Source organism: Uranotaenia lowii, chromosome 3 (genome assembly GCF_029784155.1).
Source record: "Uranotaenia lowii strain MFRU-FL chromosome 3, ASM2978415v1, whole genome shotgun sequence".
In the NCBI taxonomy this organism is placed as follows: domain Eukaryota; kingdom Metazoa; phylum Arthropoda; class Insecta; order Diptera; family Culicidae; genus Uranotaenia; species Uranotaenia lowii.
This window is the reverse complement of record NC_073693.1, coordinates 114861796-114884304: the sequence shown is the minus strand read 5'-3', so window position 1 is coordinate 114884304 and position 22509 is coordinate 114861796. Positions and strand designations below refer to the sequence as shown.

At 33.7% G+C, this 22509-nt stretch overlaps 1 protein-coding gene across 2 annotated transcripts in view; it reads right to left on the bottom strand.

The window, feature by feature from the left end:
- LOC129754598 (beta-1,3-galactosyltransferase 9) overlaps positions 1–22509 on the bottom strand; it is a 127362-nt gene that overhangs the window by 13190 nt on the left and 91663 nt on the right. The window contains exon 3 of one of the 2 annotated variants that reach the window (XM_055750745.1): positions 21142–21185. The exons of the other annotated variant lie outside the window; for it this stretch is intronic. The gene's annotated coding sequence lies outside the window, so the exon portion shown is untranslated. The remainder of the gene's footprint in view (positions 1–21141; positions 21186–22509) is intronic. 2 annotated transcript variants of the gene reach the window in all.

Sequence of the window (22509 nt, the reverse complement as noted above, 5' to 3'; positions counted from 1 at the left end):
GAAATTTGAATCTGAAATATATTTTTTTGTTCATTGAGGAATTAAACAGCTGCTTTCACTCTCCCAAAATTTAATTCAAAATATCATACACGGCAAATTTAACTTATTCCACACTTTTTAATGAATTTTAATACTTTTTCTTTACTTTCTTTATGGTTTTGTAACACTGTTGCTAACGTTGTACCGTTGATCAATTCCGTCCTCTGGATGTTATATTTCAATCAGTCCAAAATCTGAAAACTGAATCTGAAATTTGAATCTGAATCTGAAATCTGCTTTTGAAACTTGAATCTGAAATTAGAATCTGATAGTTGTATTCAAATTCTGATTTTAACAACTATGCATGTCTTAGGCACAAAAGTTTTTCGAAGATTTCGTCAATGTTCCAAATGTTTACATACTCAACAAGAAACTGATGATCAAATTATACAACCCAAAGATTCCAGATCTTTACTAATGAAGTTCAAATCTGTCCTGTTTGCGTTTAAGTACTCAATAATGATAACTTGCACTATACTTAATCTTTACGCTTGTTGAATGATGTTTTAGATTTTTCATTTTTTGATGATGAATGTTAAATATTCATCGTAATATTCTTACCGATAAAAATCAATAAGTGTGAAAAGCACAGATTTAAAGATGTAGTTTGGAGCGTTTAAGCTGACTTTCGTTTGTTCAACATTTCACATTTGGCAAAACTGACTTGACACATTACGGACCAAATACGAGAAATCTCGTTTTTCCTTTAGCCGTGAGTATCCCATACTCAAAAGCATAACTAAAATTTTATAAATTTTATCATTATACTACATCATGATTCTACAAAGTTAAACATAACACTTTCGGTAACACAATGACACTTTTGTAAAATTTGGTACAGCGATAAAGAATGCGGAATATTGGAGTTTCAAGGCTCTGCGCGGTCTTGATGTGTTCACCTGGCCAAAAATTGGCAAAACTTCTAAATAGCTCCGAGCAAAATAACATTTTATTTAATGAAAGTATAAACTTTTAAAATGGTTTAAAAATAAATTTCTAAATTTGTACACAATTCAAGGAACAACTGTAGAAAATAACAAAAGATATTTAGACATAAGGTTTTCATATATTAACATTTTTCACGAAGATCGCGAGCTATTTTGAAATCTGAGAAAAAGTTACAGCAGTTTATTCATCTTCTCCGTTTTGCAAAAAACTGGAACTTTGATAGGAATATTAAATTTATAGGAATCTTAGTTAATTTTAAAAGCCAAAATCAAATAGAATCGCAGTCTCCAACAAATTTGTACTATAAATTAAAATGTTTAATACCAAAAACTCAAAAATGCCTTTCAGTCAGAAACATTATATTAATATACTTTTTTCATATGTTTTCTAAGTAATGTATAATTCGAATAAAAAGATTGAGAATCAGTTTTTAATATAGTAGGGGAGAGTGGGGTATCGTGGGCCATGGGGAAACGTGGGCCACTTTTAATATCTCAGATGTGTGTTGAGATAAAAATCTCAAACCAACTGTCATCGTCGTCGCTTTGCGTGAGCATGTATTCCTATATGTTGTTGACTGAGATACGCATCATATGCTTCTTTTATTTATCAAGCTAAAAAAAGTTCGAAAAATTTACTTACATAATTAAAAAAACACCCGCTAATTTCATCGATGGGGAACCTAAAGTGCATAACAAAAATATGCTCATAAACTTATGATCTTAGTTTTGTCATGATCTTTTACGTGGAAAAGGAATTTTTGATGAAACATCAATAAGTCACACAAACGCAACCAATTTGCAAATCATAGCTTGTGGGAAATCGTGGGCCACACTTCTTGAATCACCTATAATTTTATGTTTTTTACACATTCAGAACTTAAAATACGTTTTACCTATCTGCATAGTTTTCCTATGCCAAATGAAGAGTTATGAAAAATATTTTGCCCATCCTATATAAGAAATTTTGCCAAAATGGTCGCGAGCCAGGTTTTTTAATCTATGCGATCATACACAGCTCTCTTTTTTATTTCATCATCTGAAATTACTTTTGAAAAACGAAATGAATTAGGAAATCACACTTTTGGGTCAACTCATAAACTTTGCATGTTATTTGGTCAATTTGGATTTGGTGGCCCACCATTTGGATTTGGTGGATTCCCCACCATTTTTCAAAATTAAAAAAATATTGCTTTTTTTCAAACGGTCAGAATTTGGGGAAAATAACATATTAAAAAAATTTAAAAAATACCTTATGATACCTTGAAAATGTAGAAAACAATACCATTTTTTATTTTCATTTTATATTTTATAATAAAGAAGTTATGGAACAACGAAGAAAAGTGGCCCATGATTCCCCACTCTCCCATACATAGATTTTTTTTAAATTTTTCATTGATAACTGATTTTACTCAAAATTGAACAATTTTGAAACTTGCACAAATGCCATATCACCAAAACAAGAAGTAATAGATGAAATCTGACGAAAGATTTAAAGTCAGGACGTTGAAATCTTCCAAAAACAGTTTTTAAAACATGGGCATCAAAAATGCGGTTTCCTTGCGAAATTTAGAATTGCGTTTTAGCATAAGGTTGCCAGTATTTTTTAACACGTATCCGGGCTGGACAAATCCGGTCAATGTTATAGAAAAACCTGGCAAAATCCAGGCATTTGGTTTTAAAAATGACGACAAAAAATGCGGGCAATACCCGGGCAAAATTTTATCAAAACCCTAGAAATTAGTCAACAAAAATCAACTACAAAAAAATTGAAAAAAAATGCTTCAAAACTTATCGACAGATCTAAATGGTATTTTAGGCTTTCATTAGGCTTTCATCATAATTTATGAAAAACTTGCTCAAAAAATTTGGAGACTTAAATAAAAAAAATAAATTTACAACACAATTTGTTTTTTTTTCTGGATTAGCCAAATAAAGTGAATAAATCAATGCAAAGTCTGGGCAGTTTTCAATCAAATCCGGGCAACCGGGCCGGACTGTTTGTATATTTGTATCAAATATCTGAGTAAACCCGGATAAAACCGGGCAATCTGGCAACCTTATTTTAGAACTATTTTTAAATTGCTAATCTAAAAAAAATAATTCATTTTTTTTTTAAATCACTTTGAAATAGATCCTTACAGGGTGGCCATCGAGTTTCCATTTTGAAATTCCCGGTTTTTTTACGGTTTTGCCCATTGAAATTTTATGATTTTCCATATTTCAAAATGCGCATAATGTTTTTCGACCATAAAATATGATATTTTCATAAAGTTGAACGTAGAAGTGTGAGAGGACTTGAAATTTTTGAGTTTAATAATTGAAACTCAAAGGTTATTAATTCTAGTTGCCCTAACCTCAACCTCATTGCTCTACGGCATTTCTTTAATCGACAAATCTATACGCTAAGCTCAAAAATCCCAATTTTTTAAAGAAATTCCCGACTTTTCCGGCATTTTAAACATACCTAAATATAAAATCCCGCTTTTCCAGAATGGTTTTTTCCGATCCAATTTTTAATTTCTGGTTTTTCCTCGGTTTTCTCGGTTCGCTGGCCACCCTGATCCGTATCCAACCCTTACACTGATTGTTCTCTGATCCATGTCAGATTCAGATCGAGATCCTCATATCGATGCTGATCCTAATCCAAATCCTGATTCTGGTATGTAAAGCTATGATCATGCAGTATCTGGGCTCTTTTTTAGCTGATAGCTACGGTACTAGAGCTCGGATATGTAAAAATTTAGCCGCGTTGTGTTGGTTATAAAAAGGACTATCATGCCTATTTTTTCAGATTTTTAAATCTACGTGTGTTTAAGATATTTACGATGCAAAAAGATATGATAAAAATAAATTTGCACAATCGCCTTGGAAATTCTCCATTGTCGATTTGAAAACTCATGAATGGTTGATTATTTCTGAATTTGTTTTGGCCCAAATGGTTGAGAAGTATAAGAAGCCACTCTATGGCTCTATGCCACTCTCAACTATGGTAAAAAGTCTATCGTTATTGGGGATAAATAAATGCAGACCCCTTAACTATGCAGTAAATCCGTTTTCGACAGGCTAAAAGTGTTGCCAGTCAAGGAGACACCCAGCAGATAACTAAAAATGAGCAGTTCTATGGATCGCCATCTGTGCAACCGGTTTTTACGCAATGTGACAGATGTGTTCTGTAGGATAAAGAATTTTATGTAAAAACCGAATTTTAGAGGTCAAATCACCAGATTCCAATTTATTTTACAGGTAAATTTTTGTAAAATATCAAGATTTTGCAAAGGTTTTGCTCCTGTGATAAAAAAATAGATCAATACATGACTGAAAAAAGTGTGCAAAGATAAAAAGAGATTTTATGATAAAGTAAGATTATTTCTTGAAATTAACGTAAATAATTTTTTTTTATATTTTTACATTAGCTATCATATTTACACTTTCATTTCCTCCATAGAAAGTTTTTCGATCAAATGAATAGTTTTTAAAATACACACGTTTGTAACTGCCCGGAATCTGAATGATCATAGCCTTATTATCATATTTGTTTCTAATCGTGTCCCTTATTTTGATCCTGATTTAGATTCTGCTCCTGATGCAGATTCCAATTCTGAAACAGTAACCTAATATATGATTCGGATCCTAATCCTAACTCTGTTCCTAGTACGGATTTTGATCCTGGCCATGATTATTATCCATATAAAATTGATTCAGAATCGGATCATGTTCGTGGGTTTGAAATTGAATCACTTAAGCTCTTAAATGATTTGTTCAAGATTGCCTCTCTAGGGGGTTCCGTAAGACCTTATTCTACGTCAAAATGAGTTTTGTTATATATCAGTCACTCTCTGGAGCCACTGTCTAGCCGATTGCGAAAAACCGGATATCCCTTTTTTTTGTTTTGTTCTCAACCAACCAAATAGTGGCTCCAGAGAGTGGTTTCTTGATTGCAAAAAGTAGGTATGTTTAATCCAATTAGACACAGAATCATTATTTGCAACTAAAATATTTCTTCCACCATCTGAAGTAGGGCAAAAACTTGCATCTTAGGTATCACGAAATCAACTTTAAAACTTACACCAGGCTTAATCTGACGGTCAAGGTTTACATATGTATGTACTTCAAAACACAAACACTTGATACCACTTCCACCATGTTGTAGCACCATAAGGCCTTGTCGCCATGCAACGTGTGTAGCTAAGCCATCATCAGTGAAAAGCCAAAGAGTGGGAACCTTTAAAGTTAGCTCAATACTACATCCGGTCCTATACATGTGGGTATGGGTATATTCTGAAATTCGCAGTCTATTGTTAGATGAATGCCAAACACCACACGAAGTGAGAGGAAAGGGGTGAATGTTGGAAGTATGGAAACTAGCATACAGTACCGAAAGACAACAACAAACGACTAGTTTGACCCTGTAGGTACATATAGGAAAGTCATAAGAAATTGCGGACTACCTGACGCCACGGCCAGGTCCATTCTGCTCCGAGAGCCTGCTGTTGTAATTATGCCAAAAATTCAATTCCCATGACCGAGAAGCAGCAGCAGCAGCGGCAGCTGGAGAAAGCCGTTATTTTCTCTGAAGCCAAAAGTTGGTGCCAAAGGCGCATCGCTTCGACAAGCTCTGATCTCATCTATATATATAAAAATGAATGTTTGTCTGTCTGTCTGTTCCCTATAGACTCGGAAACTACTGAACCGATCATCGTCAAAACTGGCATCTGAAGGTTTTTGAGGCCGGGGATGGTTTCTGTAATAGTCAAAACTCTATCCGACTTAAGGAAGGAGAGGCTTCCATACAAAATTTGTAGTTTTTCGGAACAAATTAAAGTCATGACATCCATTTTCTTGAGATTTTTTTTCCTTTGGGCGGTTTGTTTTTCGTCTCTATGGTCGAGGCGTCGCAAAAGGAAAGTAACCCAGGCATAGCATACTGATCAGTAGGAATATTTTGGCGCGTATTTCTCAACCAAGCATATTTTCTTTGAGGGGTTTGTTATTCGTCTCCATGGGCGAACAAACGTCGTCGCAAGAGGATAGTAACCAAAGCACACTGTTCATTGATTGCTGGAAAATTTAACAATAAGGCGCCTGTTTCTCAAACACGTGGGGCGATATGCAACCTAGATGTGTTTTTTTCTTGCTTATTTGATTTGTACACAGCACGTGGTAATAAATGACGCCTAGATGTGACACTGATTGGTATTTTATCAATCGAATCAAAACCAATTGAAAGATTTGCAAAAATACTTCCATATTTAGTTCGTGTTAATGTAGTTGAAAACAAATTCTACTTTTCATTCAAGGAACATTTGAACATGTTCAAACGTTCAACTTTTTCTGTTAAAAAAAATTAAAAATTATGTTTTCTTCTAGAAATTGTTACTTCGGCACAAATACACAACTGAAACGAATTTAGAAATAAAAATGGGAGCTTTTTATTTTAAATTATTCTGAAAAAACCATCGTACTTTTTGCTTACATACCAATTCAAGTACGTACTTAACATGAAAAGTGTTTTTGTGTTACATGGCCGCATAAAAAAGACTTTTGATCCGCTTCGTTTTTGAAAAGCGAGACTTTAGAACTGATATTCAACTGGACGCAAAATTTTTAAGAGAAATTTTTAGTTTACCCTTAAAGTGTTAAAAACAATATTCCCTTCTGTCAACTTACACGGTGGGGCAAGGGCAAACGTCGAACTTTTAAGAAATTCATCTTCAAAATGATTCAATATGTTGGAAAGACAAAAGGGGTATTCCGAATGTTGAAACTGCAGCGGATATTGAAAATTATTAAATGTCTTTGTAAATGAAGGTCATTCCCTTTGAACAGCATTCGTTAAAAGTGGAGTAACAAACATAAATTTATATTGCAGGAATACTGCAGATATATCAGTGAAACTTGATAGAACAAAAAACAGGAATTCGTATTAAATACATTTTCAAGCCATTACTCTGACGCATCTGTAAATAAGCTTTGCATTGACACTTGCCCCAATATACGGGAAAAATGTAAACTTAGGAATTTGTTTTTACCTACATTTTTGAATATTTGACTTTCAAAGAGAAAATAAAAAAAAACGCTGAGAACTTATTTAGTGATGTAACTGATATTTTTTTTTTTTTAAATATTTATATGTTTACCGTAGTAAAGAGCTTTTCAAAGAAGGAACCATATTTAAAAAGGTTTTTTTTGGGTCAAGTTTCAGTAAATAATATATACCATCTTTGAATTGCTATTCAGAACTGCAGCTGCAGCTCTCATTTCAAAGTAGTTGGTTCTGAAGTATAATGAGGTATGATTTAAAAAAATGCTCTTCAAAATCTAAATTTTAATAAATTTTTACAAATTACATTTATTTCCGGAAGGTGTAGCAAAGCACAACGGGTCAGCTAGTCCTTTATAATAATGAAATCTTTCAGACCTTGCTCGCCCCATTCCATGCACATACAGAGTAGTGTACTACAGAAGACTATCTATTCACAACACACACACACGCGTTTTGTTATGAATGGCGACCGCACCGTGTTTGTTGACTGACTGCTGGAGCAAATATGCAAATTTCCATGGTCTCATTTCTATCGATCCGGAAAGATTCCTACGGCAGTTTCGATAGAAAGCAGTCGCCCAGTAAGGGGTAGATTTTTTATGTCTATGTTTGAAATACGGAAGCAGTTCCTCCGATCGGACCACCACCATTCATGATGGATGACTTACTGCAACTTGGCAATCCACGCGGTAGGACAACATACGGATAGGAAAGTTTTCCAATCGGTAATAATTTACGGCGAACATCAAACAGCACCGGGAATGATATGTGGGTAACATTAAGGAGCACTTGCCTTTGGCGTTTGATTAGATTTAGAGTCCAGCTTATCAATTATCGGAGAAGCCTATGTTGACTCTGTTGGGATGACATTTCTATCAGCTTGATTATTGATATTCTTGGTTTCAAACACAGATATTTGATGATGGATGAGTATATTGACTCAGAAAACCAAAAACGGCGAGATACCATCATACTAACTTTGTAATGATAAAATCTCAGATAATAGAACCACTAAGGTGTGTCGAATTGTAACTTTGCTTCGAATTTCAGAACGCCTGTAGCCGAAAAAGGTTTCCTATTTGGTCAAAATTAACGACAGGATGTTTGCACATTTTAAAAATGGATGTTTTGATTTGAAATTGTGTATGGAAAAAATTGTTCGGGAAACGTGGCTCTTTGGTTTTTCTTGAAAATTTTGATCTTACGCAATGAAAAAAAAAACCAATGGTGCTTACGAGAAAATTCTCTGGCTAGAAATTTGCCGAAGACAGTAAAGTGAAAGGGGTAGCGAAAAAATAGCTATAAGATATAACGTCTCAAATAGAGCGTTTTTTTTTATTAATGGAAACTAGCAAGCAACACTTTCAAATTTTCCGTCCAATTTTCAAAATTATTTTTTTAACAAAAAACTTATTAATTTTATTTATTCATTTTTATTTAAGTTTTGGAATTTCAAATCGTGCAACTTGTTGGACTCAAACAAATCCATGCCTTTTTCAAAAGCAAAAAACCTTGTCTGAGGCCAAGAAATAAGTACTTTTACGCATTGCGTTTTAGACGACAATTTATAGTCAAATTGCAATCTTTGAACCGCAATAACTTTTTTTGTTATAATTCCAACCGTGATGCGGTCTTCAAATGAAATGTTCGTCTGGATTTAAATATCAATAAAATTAACATAAAAAGCAATCGATCAAACAAGGGAAACAATTTAAGCAAAAAAAAACATTTTTTTATGCTTCTTCAGGACACAATGTGTCAGAATCTCTCTCACACTTGAAATTCAGTGCAACCTCTTTCCGTCGTCAGATTTTAGCTCAAATTTGATATATGGTCTTCTGATTATTCCTTTAAGTCATCAAAGTTCTTTTTTGCAAGTTTTTCGATTTTCAAGTAGGTATTGATTAAGTCGATTTTAGTAAATTAAATAAAAAATATCTTGAATATTCATAGCAAAGTTATTTTTAATGAGGATTGAATCGTTAATATCTACAAACTACAACAGATAAAAACAATATGCTTTGTTCAGCAAAGTTTAAGTGCATAGAATTCCGCATCTTTTGAAGGAATTGATATAAAAAATACCCTAGGTACACATTTTGGATAGTTGAATTTAAAATTTATGAACAAAAAAATTCTTTTATTAGAAAATAAGGAGTGTATTCGAAAAAAATGTAACACTTTGTTTTGTAAATAACTTTTGAATGCTTGGATGAAAATTGATGAAGTTTTCAACGAAGCTACTTGATAGTGAAATGTTCGTTTTTGCAAATTTTTGTGACGAACTGTCAAGTATTTTTTGAGATAGCGGCACAAAAACAACATATTGGACTTTTTATCACTCCACCACTGTTTTTGTGTAATGGCACGATTCCAAATCCGATCGCATTTTGAGGCAGTCTTCTTTGAATTTTTAGCCATTTATCGTGTCAATCGTTATGAAACACTGAGTGATTTGCAGTTTCCACAGATCGTTAGCGTCCTCAAGTGCTAGACATTAAATTTTTCAATTTTTCTTTTTGTTTATCTCCGGGAAATACAGGCGAGATTTATCAACGAAAAGTTTCTGGAAATCTGCCAATTGACCGCTAAAGGGATCGTTTTGCTGTCCATTACAATCCAAATAGTCCAAATATTTTGCGCTCGATTTGACCGCCGTATTTGGTTTATGTTACTGGTGGGCAGCTTTTCTACCTTGTAGAAATGAAGTCAGGCCTATTCATAGTCAGTTAGACGAACCAGTTGAAAAAAATTATCTTATTTATCACTTCCTCTATTGATATTTTCAGTTTGAGCTTGAAAAAACCTCTCACATACTTCATGGAATCAATCATCTTCAGTTTTTTCAAATTTTAGCTTACTATTGGATCCTCTAGGACTTCTGGAAACGATTTACCATATTAACTTCGGTCGAATAGTTGATTTCCCACTGTTTTTGGGTTTCCCAATAGGACTTTTCTGAATTTTACTCGATCCTGCCTAAACAATGTTGCCAATAAACTTTACTATTGGAGGCTATCTCAAAAACCACTTGACAGAACCAGATTTTTTTTTCAAATCTTATCTTTGAGAAGTGAACTTTTTTCAAAGATCGCGTTTGTGGAATCTCTAAACATGATTTGTTTTTAGTTGACTCCATACAAAAGGTTATTTTCCACACCCTTATCTATCATTTGGAAGTTGAGCCCCCAGATTCCCACACATCGTGCAGTTTTGGGACAAAATAGTATAAAGTATTATAAAATAATGCTATATATCATATCACAACCGAATAAACGTTTTCTTAAGTAATAGTGATAATGACTTCAAGGATCAATAAAAATATATTTTTATTGTGATTCGGCAACGTACATTATTACGAATATATAGATTTAAAAGGGTAATGTGGGGCATTTTGGTCTCTCTATTTCTCTTTGATCCATAACTTTGTTATTATATAAGATAAAATGAAAATGATAAATGGTTTTATTTTCTACGTTTCTAATGCATCATTAGAAATATTAAAGAATTTTTAAAGTCATAGTTATTAAATTTTATATGAATTTACAATCTTTCAACCGAAAAATTCCTACCGTGATGCGGCCTTCAGATGGAATGTTTGTCTTGATTTAAATTTTAATTAAATTGACATTTAAAATCAATTGCTCAAACAGGGAAAAAATTAATTGGTGAAAAACCAAGTTTTTATGCTTCTCCAGCTCACAATGTCTCAGAATCTCTTCCACACTTAAGATTCAGTGCAACCTTTTTTTTGAGCTTGTGATATAGCTCAGTTGGCAAGACAGTTGCTTCCTGAGCCGATGTCCGTGAGTTCGAGCCCAAGAGTAAAAATCGATCACAGTTGTACCGGATAAGTTTTTCAATGACTTTTCGCCAACTGCATCGTTGATATAAGTCGCGAATTACATAAAGATGTTAAAACGTCTGTAATCGAAACAAAAAAAAAGTGCAACCTCTTTCCGTCGTCAGATCTTAGCTCAAATTCGGTATATGACCTTCTGTTCATTCCCTTAAATCATCTAAGACTTTTTGCAAGTGTTTCCATTTTATAGTATTGATTGAAGTATTGATTAAGTCGATTTTGGTAAATTAAATATAAAATATCTTAAATATTCATAGCAAAGTGATTTTTAATGACGATCGAATCGTTAATATCTACAAACTACAAAAGCTGAAAACAGTATGCTTTTGAAGGAATTCAAACTTTTTTCTTACTAGAATAGATATTTTAAAATGAAAACCACAGGTTTTAGGTCTATTAACCCTAATCCGCTCTCGAGTGACATGAAACTATTAGAGGTTTGACAGCTTGTATATCTGTTCAGGCGCATCTAAATTAAAAAATTCTTCTGGGGTCCTCACTGAATTTATTAAATCTTTAATTTTGCATCATTACTTTTTTTATGGACGCACTCTGAAAGCCCATACAAACAAACTCCCTGGTCGAAACTTAAGTGTCGATTGGACAATCCTCGCTTAAAATCGCTAGATCAGAAAAATGAGATCAACATAATAGCATAATTAAATATCTATTTTTCTGTGACGTAAAATTAAAAATCGGAAACTTAAATCGAATTGAGAACAAACCACGAATTCAGTCATTACCAGCATAATGCGCACATTATTTTCTTTTGGTTTCTGTGTCATAGCAAATCTACGCATCATTAAAGTATTTTTATTTCAAATTTTTTTTTTTTCATTTCGCCGTATATCGAATGCCTTAGAATAAAAATTAAACAAATAAAAAAACATTAATCAAATCAAAGGAGTTTTGAAAGCACAACGATGCCAAATTTCGTTATTAAAGGACACCAAAACGTGACATCTCTGTGCTCTCAAAACGCGATTTTAAATGTTGCTAAACTTTAATGATACCTCGTTTAGCGGTATCATTAGAGTTTAAATGAAACCTACACTTGGCATAACTATGGTATTAACATTATTTGATTTTTTATTTTCATACCTAGTATTCCGTCTCACGACATAACTTGACGAACATAATTTCTAAAATACACTCGGACCATGGCAACCGTTCTCCAATTTCTCGTTCTCCACCCCACGTTCGCCGGATCACGCTCCACTTGGTCTAACCACCTCGCTCGTTGCGCCCCCGCTCGTCTTGTTTCTACCGGATTCGTCGCGAACACCTCAGAGGTATTTACATATGGGAATTGAGACCCGAATTGTAGCATTGTGCCATCTTTATTCGGGCATAATGATACCACATTTTACTTTCAAGGCATGATAGCATAATAATTAATTTTGCCATAAAAGTCGGCTCGGGTATTTTTGATATTGTTTTTCTACTAATTTTTCCAAAATTTATAGTTTTGGAAACTTTCTAATGATACTCAAACATGTTTCGCAGACAATTGTGTTCAGCTAAAACTATCAAATTTTCCGATATTCAACGTCTAAGAAAAAGGGATATATTTTTTTTGAATCATGACCACAAAAAACATAAAAAAGTGGTGTAAAATTCGTATTTTTTAATCAACGAACCGTTTCTGTCACAGTAGAAAATAAAGTAACACAGATTTTTAAACGATTTTTTTAAATTTGTTTCATCAATTTGCACTGGATTTTGAGCATATAAAAGCAAGATGTCCAATAACATTATATTGATCAGAAAGTCAATTTCGTACCAATTCTAGTGACTTTTTTTACAATTTTTGTGGTCATGATTTTAATTTTTTCTTTCATTGTACGCAACGTATAGCTTCTAACTTCAGCTTTCTTGGACACTTAGTGAAAATTTGTTTGAACATTCCATAGCTGATCCACATTTATTTCTAAAGCAGTTTTTTCGGACTTTTTTTCCTTAGACGTTAAATAACGACTGAAATGTTCAAGCTGAACATTGTTTGTAAAACATATTTGGGTTACATTACGAAGTTTCTAAAACTATAAATTTTGTACAAATCGCTTAAGAAACAAGAGAGCAAGGTTGCGAAATCTCATGAGATTGAGATTTTTTGAGTGAGATTTTCCCTTTTTGAATCTCAGTGTGATGCTAGGTAATCTCATCGTGAGTATCACAAACGGTTCTTGTCTTGAATGTCAACGCTTTCTCAGACTGAAAATCACGAACAGAAAAACTACTTTTTGGAAGGCAGAGATGCCATGGAATAATATTTGTGGAAGCTCTTGAACAATGAAACAAGTTTTATAGTTCAGAAAAAGCTGAACATACCACGACTTTTTAAAAACTCTCAGTTATATTTGATGAATGTTAAAGGCCAGTTATACTTTTTTTTAAACATTTTTATAGAGAACATACTATTTAAAGCTCAGTACAATCAGGTTGATTATAAGAATTTGTTTTTTTATTTATGTCTTAAGCAAAGTTGCGAAATCTCGTTCAGTTAATATTTTATCGAGTGAGGAGCTTCCTTTATGAATCTCAGTGTGAAACGTTAACGTTGATTGTGAATGAAAGTTTTGATTTTAAAACATCTTTCTGAAGAATGTATTATCATGACTTGTAAGAATCTGATTATAATATTTATGTCTTAGATTAATGAAAGTTTTACAGAATGAGCAAAAAGTTTTTATGACCAAATATGTTGATGAGTCTCGCTCGTATTCAGAGGATTTAAGACATGCAAGTTATGAAATTGTATTTCCTACAGTAATGAACTTTTAAATCTCTTAAAAACGTTGATGGAAAGTTTTGCAATCATGGAAAAGAACCGCAAACATTGAAATGAGCAAGCTCAAATTCTTCAAAAAACCCCCAATGGCTTAATGTGCTTGCCAGAAAAAAACATCTCAAATCTTCTGGACATTACAAGAAACTATAAAAAAATATAGCAAAATCTGAATTGCTAAATATTTGATTATTATAGATAGTACCGCAAAGTACCGCAAAGACAACTAAGCTGTGAAACACTAAAATTCAGAATTAAAATTATAAGGATCCACCGGGCCTAATTTTGCTAATTTTGTATCTTTGAATTACCGAAAGTTTTTTTGTCAATTTTGCAGAAAAAAGTTTTATGATTTTATTTAGAGCATTCGAGCTATGCTTTGCTTTTACTTGTAGCGACAACCTTAAAAACGAAGTTGAAATTTATAGGAAGCTATGTAGAGTTTTAATATAAATGAAGAAAATAGTTTCTTAATCTTCCAAACAAATTAAATTTTAAAATATAAAAATTAAAAAAAGATTGTTACCAACGAATAACCATTCCAATTAAAACGCATGGCATCCCAGCTTATGCAACTGGCTGGAATCGACCACATATGAAAAGCATTTATGAACCAAATAAAAAGAAATAAAAAATACCAAAAGTTTCCCTTTCAAATGAAAGCGGCGGTTTGTAGCTTCTATCCTAACGGTTGATCTTTATTATTTCAATTTAAAAAAGACATTTTAATGATTTTTTATGCATTTTAACGATTTTCTTTTTCAAGAGAAGAAAACTCGGTTTTATTTGCACCGGCTCACAAATCTTTTTCAAATATTATCTCGACTCGCGTGATGTTTGAAATTTCCTGTGGGAAATTTCTGAAGTAGAAAACATGATCGTTGCACCAAAAAGTAGGATATGATTCATACCAGCCTATCTAATGTCCGATAAATTCACTTATTCTATGAGGAGCGTTTCCAGAAGATTTATAGAATTCTAAATAGAAAAAATAATATGACAGCAGGCTTCGGACGCATCCTGAGGCGCGACTCATAAGAGGCAGAGCAGTACCACTCATTGAGGAGGAACTCCCAAACTCCTGGCAGTCGAAAACCACTCTTTCTCGCTTCTCTTACCGCCAGAATCGCTAGGAGCGCCAGTCACTCTTTGCTCCCTCGGAGGCTCTGCGCTCCTCCCAAAGAGGCCTCCCTGGGAGAAATAACTTTGCGTGTGACGATTCAGAATGGCTTCGAGTTAGGTACATATGTGTTTGATTGCTTCAAGTAGCTCACAGCTGCTGGCTGGCTGCTGGGGGTGGCTGTGCGACGATGTAAGCAAAACGAATTTTAGACTATTTTTGTACCTAAACAATTACTCTAACTTACATTCAATGTTCATGTAAAACGATTGTCGAAGTTAAGGCTTTCAGATAATATGTTTTACAAAGAAATCGGCCGGTGTTGAAAGAAGTATTGTAAACAAGAACATCCTGCACAATTATCAACCTAAATGGCTTTTGAAAACTTAACGTCCACAGATAATCACTCTGCCTTTAAATCAAAAGGCTTAAGGTTGATGGGAAATCATAATTACGTAGTTAGAAAAATCATTGCTTCCCCAGCTATTTTCAAATCTGCAAAAACATACGATTTTCACCTTTCTAAAAAAGGTCTAGATAAGCGGCAACAATGAATGAAAAAATTAAATGAACACGTTTGAAAATTCATAGTTTAAGATATATTTCTGATGTCATAACGCATAAAGCACCAAATGCAGTAAGTTTTTGTTTTGTTCGAATAAAATTTTACAATTTTCTGTCAAAAATGATTTTAAAACTAAAAAGGTCCTGCATACATTTAGGGGTAAAAGTTTATGTTATGCTTTTCTGTCAAAAATGATTTTAAAACCATAAAGGTGCTGCATACATTTAGGGGTAAAAAATTATCTAGTTTAAATCATAAAAGTTCATGTTATATTTTTCTGTCAAAAATGATTTTAAAACCATAAAGGTGCTGCATACATTTAGGGGTGAAAAATCATCTAGCTTAAATCATAAAAGTTCATGTTATGATAGATGATATTTTGAATTTTACAAACGCGTGAAGTGAACCAATCATAACAGCATATGGAATCAAGATTTAAAAGGTGAATCTTTGATTTGCATTTTGATGAATTTTTAGCCCAGATTGGTAACTGAATTATTCAAATATTTATTTAAATAAATGCTGATTTTCCAAAAAAAAAAATCACACCAACAGTGTTGATATAGGCAAGGTATGTTATAAGGGCATTGGAAAAATATATATAAAAAAAAAAATGTAGGTACATCTTTGGAACAATTTTTTTTAATTTTCTATGAGAAAATATTTAAAAATCTATCTCACAATGTTAGGAAACAAGTCATCATTATTTTGTTATCATTAAATGATAACTTCTCTATATTATATTCAAATAAAAAATAACACCTCTTGATGTGGTATACAAATATAGCATCTAACCCGGCTGTTGCATAATGCCCGTTTGACGGTTATTGATGAAATAATAGCTATCCGAAGATAATATTTCAAATTTCTTTACAAACTAGAGGCCCTTCTTGTGCTATTTGACTTAAATTTTGCATGTAAACTTCACACAACAATCTGCTTATTTGAGCCACGCTACTCAACAAAATAATCAGCGGGGACACGTCCTACCTTTCGTTATTCATATTAAATCATTTCCAAATGAAACCGCCGGCGCAAACCAAAACAAACGAACACGAGCCAGCCAGATTCCCAGCTCATAACGTTTGTCTTAAAGCGTCCTCCTAGGGAGCGCTCCCGAAGAGCGCTCATTTATCTTATAAGAGCGGAGCGAGAGGTAAAAAGAACTCCCTAGGAGCATGACATCTTCGAGGCAAATGGTCACTCCTTCTCATTCCTTCACGCCGCTTAAAGAGTGAGAGCAGATTTTAGCTCCGTGGGTGTTTGCTCTCAAATGAATCCGAAGCCTGTATGACAGAAATAATAATGTGCTATGAATATCAAGATTGATCAAATATTATTGTACTACCATTTGGAGTAATTTGAAAATCGCTTCTTTTGTTAAGCGGCCTTACTTCTAATTTTTTTGATTATTATCTTATGAGCTTTTAGACACATGCATCAGGAATGAATTGTTCTTTAATTATTATAGCTGGATTTTTTTTAACGATTTTTGAGTACGTTTAAAAATGCCATTTAAAAGAAATTCGTGAAACCCTTGGAAAAGAACACTGTTCAAATTTATTAAAATGGCTATTTTAGACTGTTAATTGATCATTTACAGCCTAGTACATCATTTTGAAGTTGTTTTTGTGAAATCGGGAATGTTAAGATTGGTTTCGTAAATTGGTTTTCTCTACGGTTGTTCCGGATCTTTTACAGTATCTAAGTGACTATTACTGTCAAAAATTCGGCAGAAAATTGCACTACCAATGAGTAGTTTGGAACAGAGAAGGGATGTCAAGGACCAAGGACGTTTAAAAAAAGATCGTTTGAAAAGAGATTTAAATAAAAATTGAAACAAAAGACAGCTTATCACTGACATCACGGCTTCTATAATTAAGTTTTTCATTTAGTTGATATAAAAAAGTAGGTTTTAATTCTGAATGTATAGATGCATATTTGTTAGAATACATGATCTTTAATAATATTTCCAAATTAAGATATCCTTCACTCGTACACAACATGCTCTGAAGAAGGGACCGCATGAAATTTGATGACTGTGATCATATTACAGTTCAACATATGTTTTTTTTTGTATGTCAACAGCCGAGAAAATACATAAAAAAAACCTAAAAAAACTGAGTTTTGACCATTTTTTTGTAAAAATTAGCATGAGTAAAAAGTAAATTCATTTTATAAGGCAACACATATGTACCTTATTACCAAAAAAAATCAATCATAGATCCAAGAAGGTCTTTATTTTTTGTGTTTATCTATTCCATTAACAGGAACTTTTTTTCAGTTTCAGGTCAACGTGCCTTCGATTGATGGCAGTCACATTGTCACGTGCTTAGTCATACTTTCCAATGCAATTTGCTCACTGTTCACATTCTTCACCACTCTGGTCCTGCCAGACAGCAACAAATCAATCGTCGACATATCGTTTTTGGTATGCAGCATTAATCCAAACACCTGGGGGCTGCTGCTGCTGGCTTTCAATTCAAAATCGTAAATTTCCTTCAGCAGTGCGCCTCTGTGCGATTCACATCGAGTTGCATGCATGCATGCATACAGATACGATGTTGAATCAAGATCGTCGTACTACTGTGTTGTCTTCCATTTTGTTCAAATTAACGTCGGAACAAATAAGTTGGCTGTACTATTTTCTCATGCATGGTTTTCCATATCTGGAAAAGTAACGAGGCATGATTATCGTTTTTTAACACATAATGACCAACATTATCGTGCTTTCAATATTGTCGTTGCCATGATCAGTGTTAATCTGATCTCAAAAACATGTCCGTCCGTCCACAAGTGTTGAATCCATTGAACCAAGGATCATTGATAGATTCTTTCCTTAATTAGCGGCGATTCTTCGGAACGATTCACTAGAGTTGATCATCAGCAAATATAAATATTAACAACGGATCCAATGAAGCGTTCAGAGAGAAGGAAAGGTTAGCGAACTTTTCTAGCTCGGCTCTGGTCCAGCTCAGCAAGCTAGACTTGGGATGATCTAACGGCTCTGATGCAATGAAAAATCCATGTGAGTTTAATGATAAGGAGCAGAATTAAAAGTAGGTAACCAAAAACATTCGTTCCGTAATCTTGATTGTCATCAAGGTTTCAAAGAAAGTCAATAAGTCGGTTTTTAAATAGAATGAATGAAAATTTCATTCACCGATGGTTCACTTTTTGTGAAGATCTTTTTTGCTGATGGTCTCTATGCCATATACAATACAAATTCCGTATGAAATTTTATGAAACGTTACTGCAATGAAGTGCAAAGATCTGAATTCCACGTCCACGTACGTCTCGGTGGTCGATTGGTTAGCGTGGTATGACGGTAATCACTGGTCCACTGACGGCATGGGTTCAATTCCCATTTCGGTACTGGGTGTTCAATGTTAATCTTAAGTTGTCCGCGTAATTTATTCAGTCCTAAATCGGCTTAGACGGTGTATGTTTTTTTTCTTTTTTAAATTCCAAGTTCCTGAAAAAATGATTTCGACTAAATTCACGGGAACCTAAATATGAATCCCCCTTTGAAATTAAGTTTTGATTAATGAATCAGTAATTTAATCCGAATTTTTTTGTTCAGGGTCATTATGATCAGTTTTAGACGCAATTTTGCAGGATACAGTTGAAGCAAAAATTATCCATTACACACTACCAAAAAAATCTGGAAAATTACATCACATATGATGTAAATAAAAAGAAGCATCATATATGATGTAATTTTTAGTGCAAGTTAAATATTACACGCCTGTAAAATAAAAAACGTGTAATATTCAACTCGCACGGAAATTTTTGACGCTTCGTTTTGTTTACATCATATGGGATGTAATTTTACAGATTTGTTTTTTTGTAGGGTTTTTTTGTTAATCCAATAAGAAATAATTCCTATTTTTGTTAATTGATTTTTTTTATTAAAATTTAATTACATTTGGTCATCTACATTTTGATTACTTTTGCTTACATACGATATGGAATTCATCAACTTGTTTCCAAGGGACGGATTGCTCGATGTACTTCTCCTTGTTATTGAAAAGCGCAGCCTTACGGCTCCTCGGCGGTTTTGTTCGACAATCAAAGACGTTCCGCTTACGAAAGACGAAACATTTGCTGGCGTGAACAAAAATATCGATTTTTCTATTAATGTATTCTATGCTTAGCTAACTAAGCATATTTTACTGATTTCAAATAGCCAGAAAATCGATTAGAAATGTTGCTTTTAATCCCATATTATGTTGTTGCTTTTAATTTTGAAAACCAACGAAACGTCAACGACTGAATTTTAAATTTTTAATATCTAAGTCGTTTTGACTATGAAATTATGTTGTAAATTGTTTAGTACCAAAGCGCCGTATTTGCAAATAATGTTATAAAATTAAAGTGTTGTTCTCAAAATTTATAAGGTAGTGTGTTGTGTACATAGACACTTTTTAAAACATAGGTACCACGAGCTTTAACACTTTCGTTATTAAAAAGTTTCAATAAACTCCAATCATTAAAGCGCTCTTATTTTTTTATATCAAAGTGTTTGGAATCGTTCAACTTGGCGTGTCGCTAGTGTGAAAAGCTAATCACATTATATGATACATTCAAATATTCCATAGATTCGTTACAAATTTAACTGTCGTCTAAAAATAGCAGGGGAAAAAGTGGGGAATATAGCTGAAGATTTCTCTAATGGGATTCTGGATTTCTGATTTTTTTCTAGATGTGATGCTCAGTGAATTTCGTTTGATATCGAAAGCTTTGAGCATCACAACGAAATTCATTGTGCTGCTTAATTGATACTCATCACGGTGAGTATCAATTTCAAATGATTATCTGAAATCTTGCAACTCTGCAAGAGAGATATAGCCATTTTAGTCGGGAGTGTCAAATTGACACTCCAGGAACTCTAACGAGTAAAAATCTTGAGACGAATGAGGGTGATTCCAATGATGTCCATTCATTCGGTATTGGAAAGTAGGGAAAAATTGAGGGTCATACCCTATATCCAAAAGGCTACAATGTCGAAGAATCTGTCGATAAATTACTTAGATGCAAAATACTTCTTCTAGTGACCTTATGTCAAATGAGTTTATGCACAAGTAACTGGTGAAAATAATATAAGAAACACGGGAAGCGTACAACCAAACCATCTAGCAACAAATAGTACAAACAATTATAAGAAAGTTAGAATGAAAGAGTGAGAAACGTGGTATTTCAACCAGTTGGAAGCTTTCCTTTTAATTTCTAAATAAGGCTAATGTTTAATTTTTTTTATAAATTTATCACGATACTCAGAGCTCCACCGCCCACTTTCGTATGGAGTGCTGAATAATAATAATCCTAATGATTTAACCAGTTCAACTGCCATAACGAGTAGACATTTCCCACCTTGCCCTTGGTGGGTATTTTTCTTATTCTCGATAAAAACCATAACAAAGGGACACGTGAAAAACCGGTAAAAACCGCAAAACAAGGGTGAAAAAGGTTATCAATTCTTGATGTATTTCACAATCGCCACCCGGACACGCGAGAATGCTTTCAGCTGCTTTTGCTCGATGAAGTGTAGACGACGACGCGACGATGGAAGGGTGTTGGTTCAAGTGTTTTTTATTTTGTTCCCTTGTTTTGTGGAAATCGATCCGGTTCATCGGAAAAAGAATAAGAGAGAGACCATCAGCAGAGGGCTGCAAAATTTCCTCGACGCGTGGAAAACCAGACGTCATCAGCCGATGAAAATCAATAAATTTAAACAGATGTGAGGCCTCACGCTGAGAAAGAAAGGTACTTACACACGATGCATTCTTGGACCGGAAAAGCTGAGTAATTAAAATACCTGCAGGGAACAAAGAGAGAGAAAAAAAATGATAACTTGAGTACTGCATCGAGATTTTTTTTATAGAAGAAAAGAAAAAAAAACGGATTGTTTTAGGTTTGCACGAACCTAGTTATAACAGTTAGATTCCCCAGTTGATTGGATGTGTTTTTTTATATTTTCTTTTGAGTGCTTTATGTTGCATGCAATGAATTAATTTCTCTTATTTTTGTCGGGCTCATGAGGTCAGCATTTTAGATTCAGTTTTCAACCTTGGCATTTTTTTAGCACATGACTCGGTGTTTCAAGTGGAATATTTCATACATATGAACATGCTAGTAGGTTGCGCTCCTTCTTTGTGGCATTCTATCAAGTTCAATAATAGTAACAACTCCCCTTCATCGAAAGGTTATCTAAAAACGTGATCCTTTTCTTTTAGTTAGATAAAATATTAACCTTAAAGTCTATTCTACGTAAGGAAAACCACATCTCTATGCGTGGAGTCCATTTAAGGATAATTTTAGAAACCAGAAATCAGTCAATACATGTGACTTAAATATAATAACCGAAAGCTACAATGCCCCCATTCACATGACTTCTGTCAACAAAAAAAGCATTACGCAATCTTTGATTCCATCCTTGCATGAAGAAGAAAAACGACAATGATTTCTTTGTTCCTAGCCGACATTCTTCAATTGTTTCAACCCTTTCAATATCCCTAACATATGTATAGAACGTAAAATACCGACGCAACTATAGAACGGCAGCTTCCCGGGAGTTTCATCTTTCTCTCAATATTCAGTGGGCTGAAACGATGCCGCTGACATATTTGTTATATGTCGGATGGCAGGAAACAGCTTTTTAAAACATGTGGAACAAAGATGCCAACGGAAGTCACCGCAAAGACAATAACAACAAGTAATAACATGGAAGGATGCATTTCCACGAAAAAAAAACTACGAGACTTAATACTTTACTTTTAACCCTTCATAATAACCCTTCATAATAACCCTTCATCATAAGATCTCATGATTCTGAAAAGTTAAACTGTTATGTCATGATCCTTTTGAACAACTTTTTTTTTAAACTCCAATATTAACCCGGAATAATTGGCCTTATCGTTTGGAAACTCGACAATCTGCACGGTATAGTACAGGGTACCTAGTTGTTTCCAAAATTGCAAACCCGCAATTAAATGATTTCTATAGAGAGCAAAGGCAAAGGGTCGTTTCGTTACGTACCGGCGAAAATGCTGCTTTCACCGCCGTATCTCTAACATCGATGATTGTAATTACCACGTGGGCAAAAGTTCTAGCTAGCCAGCAATTTGGTGCCAGTATAGAGG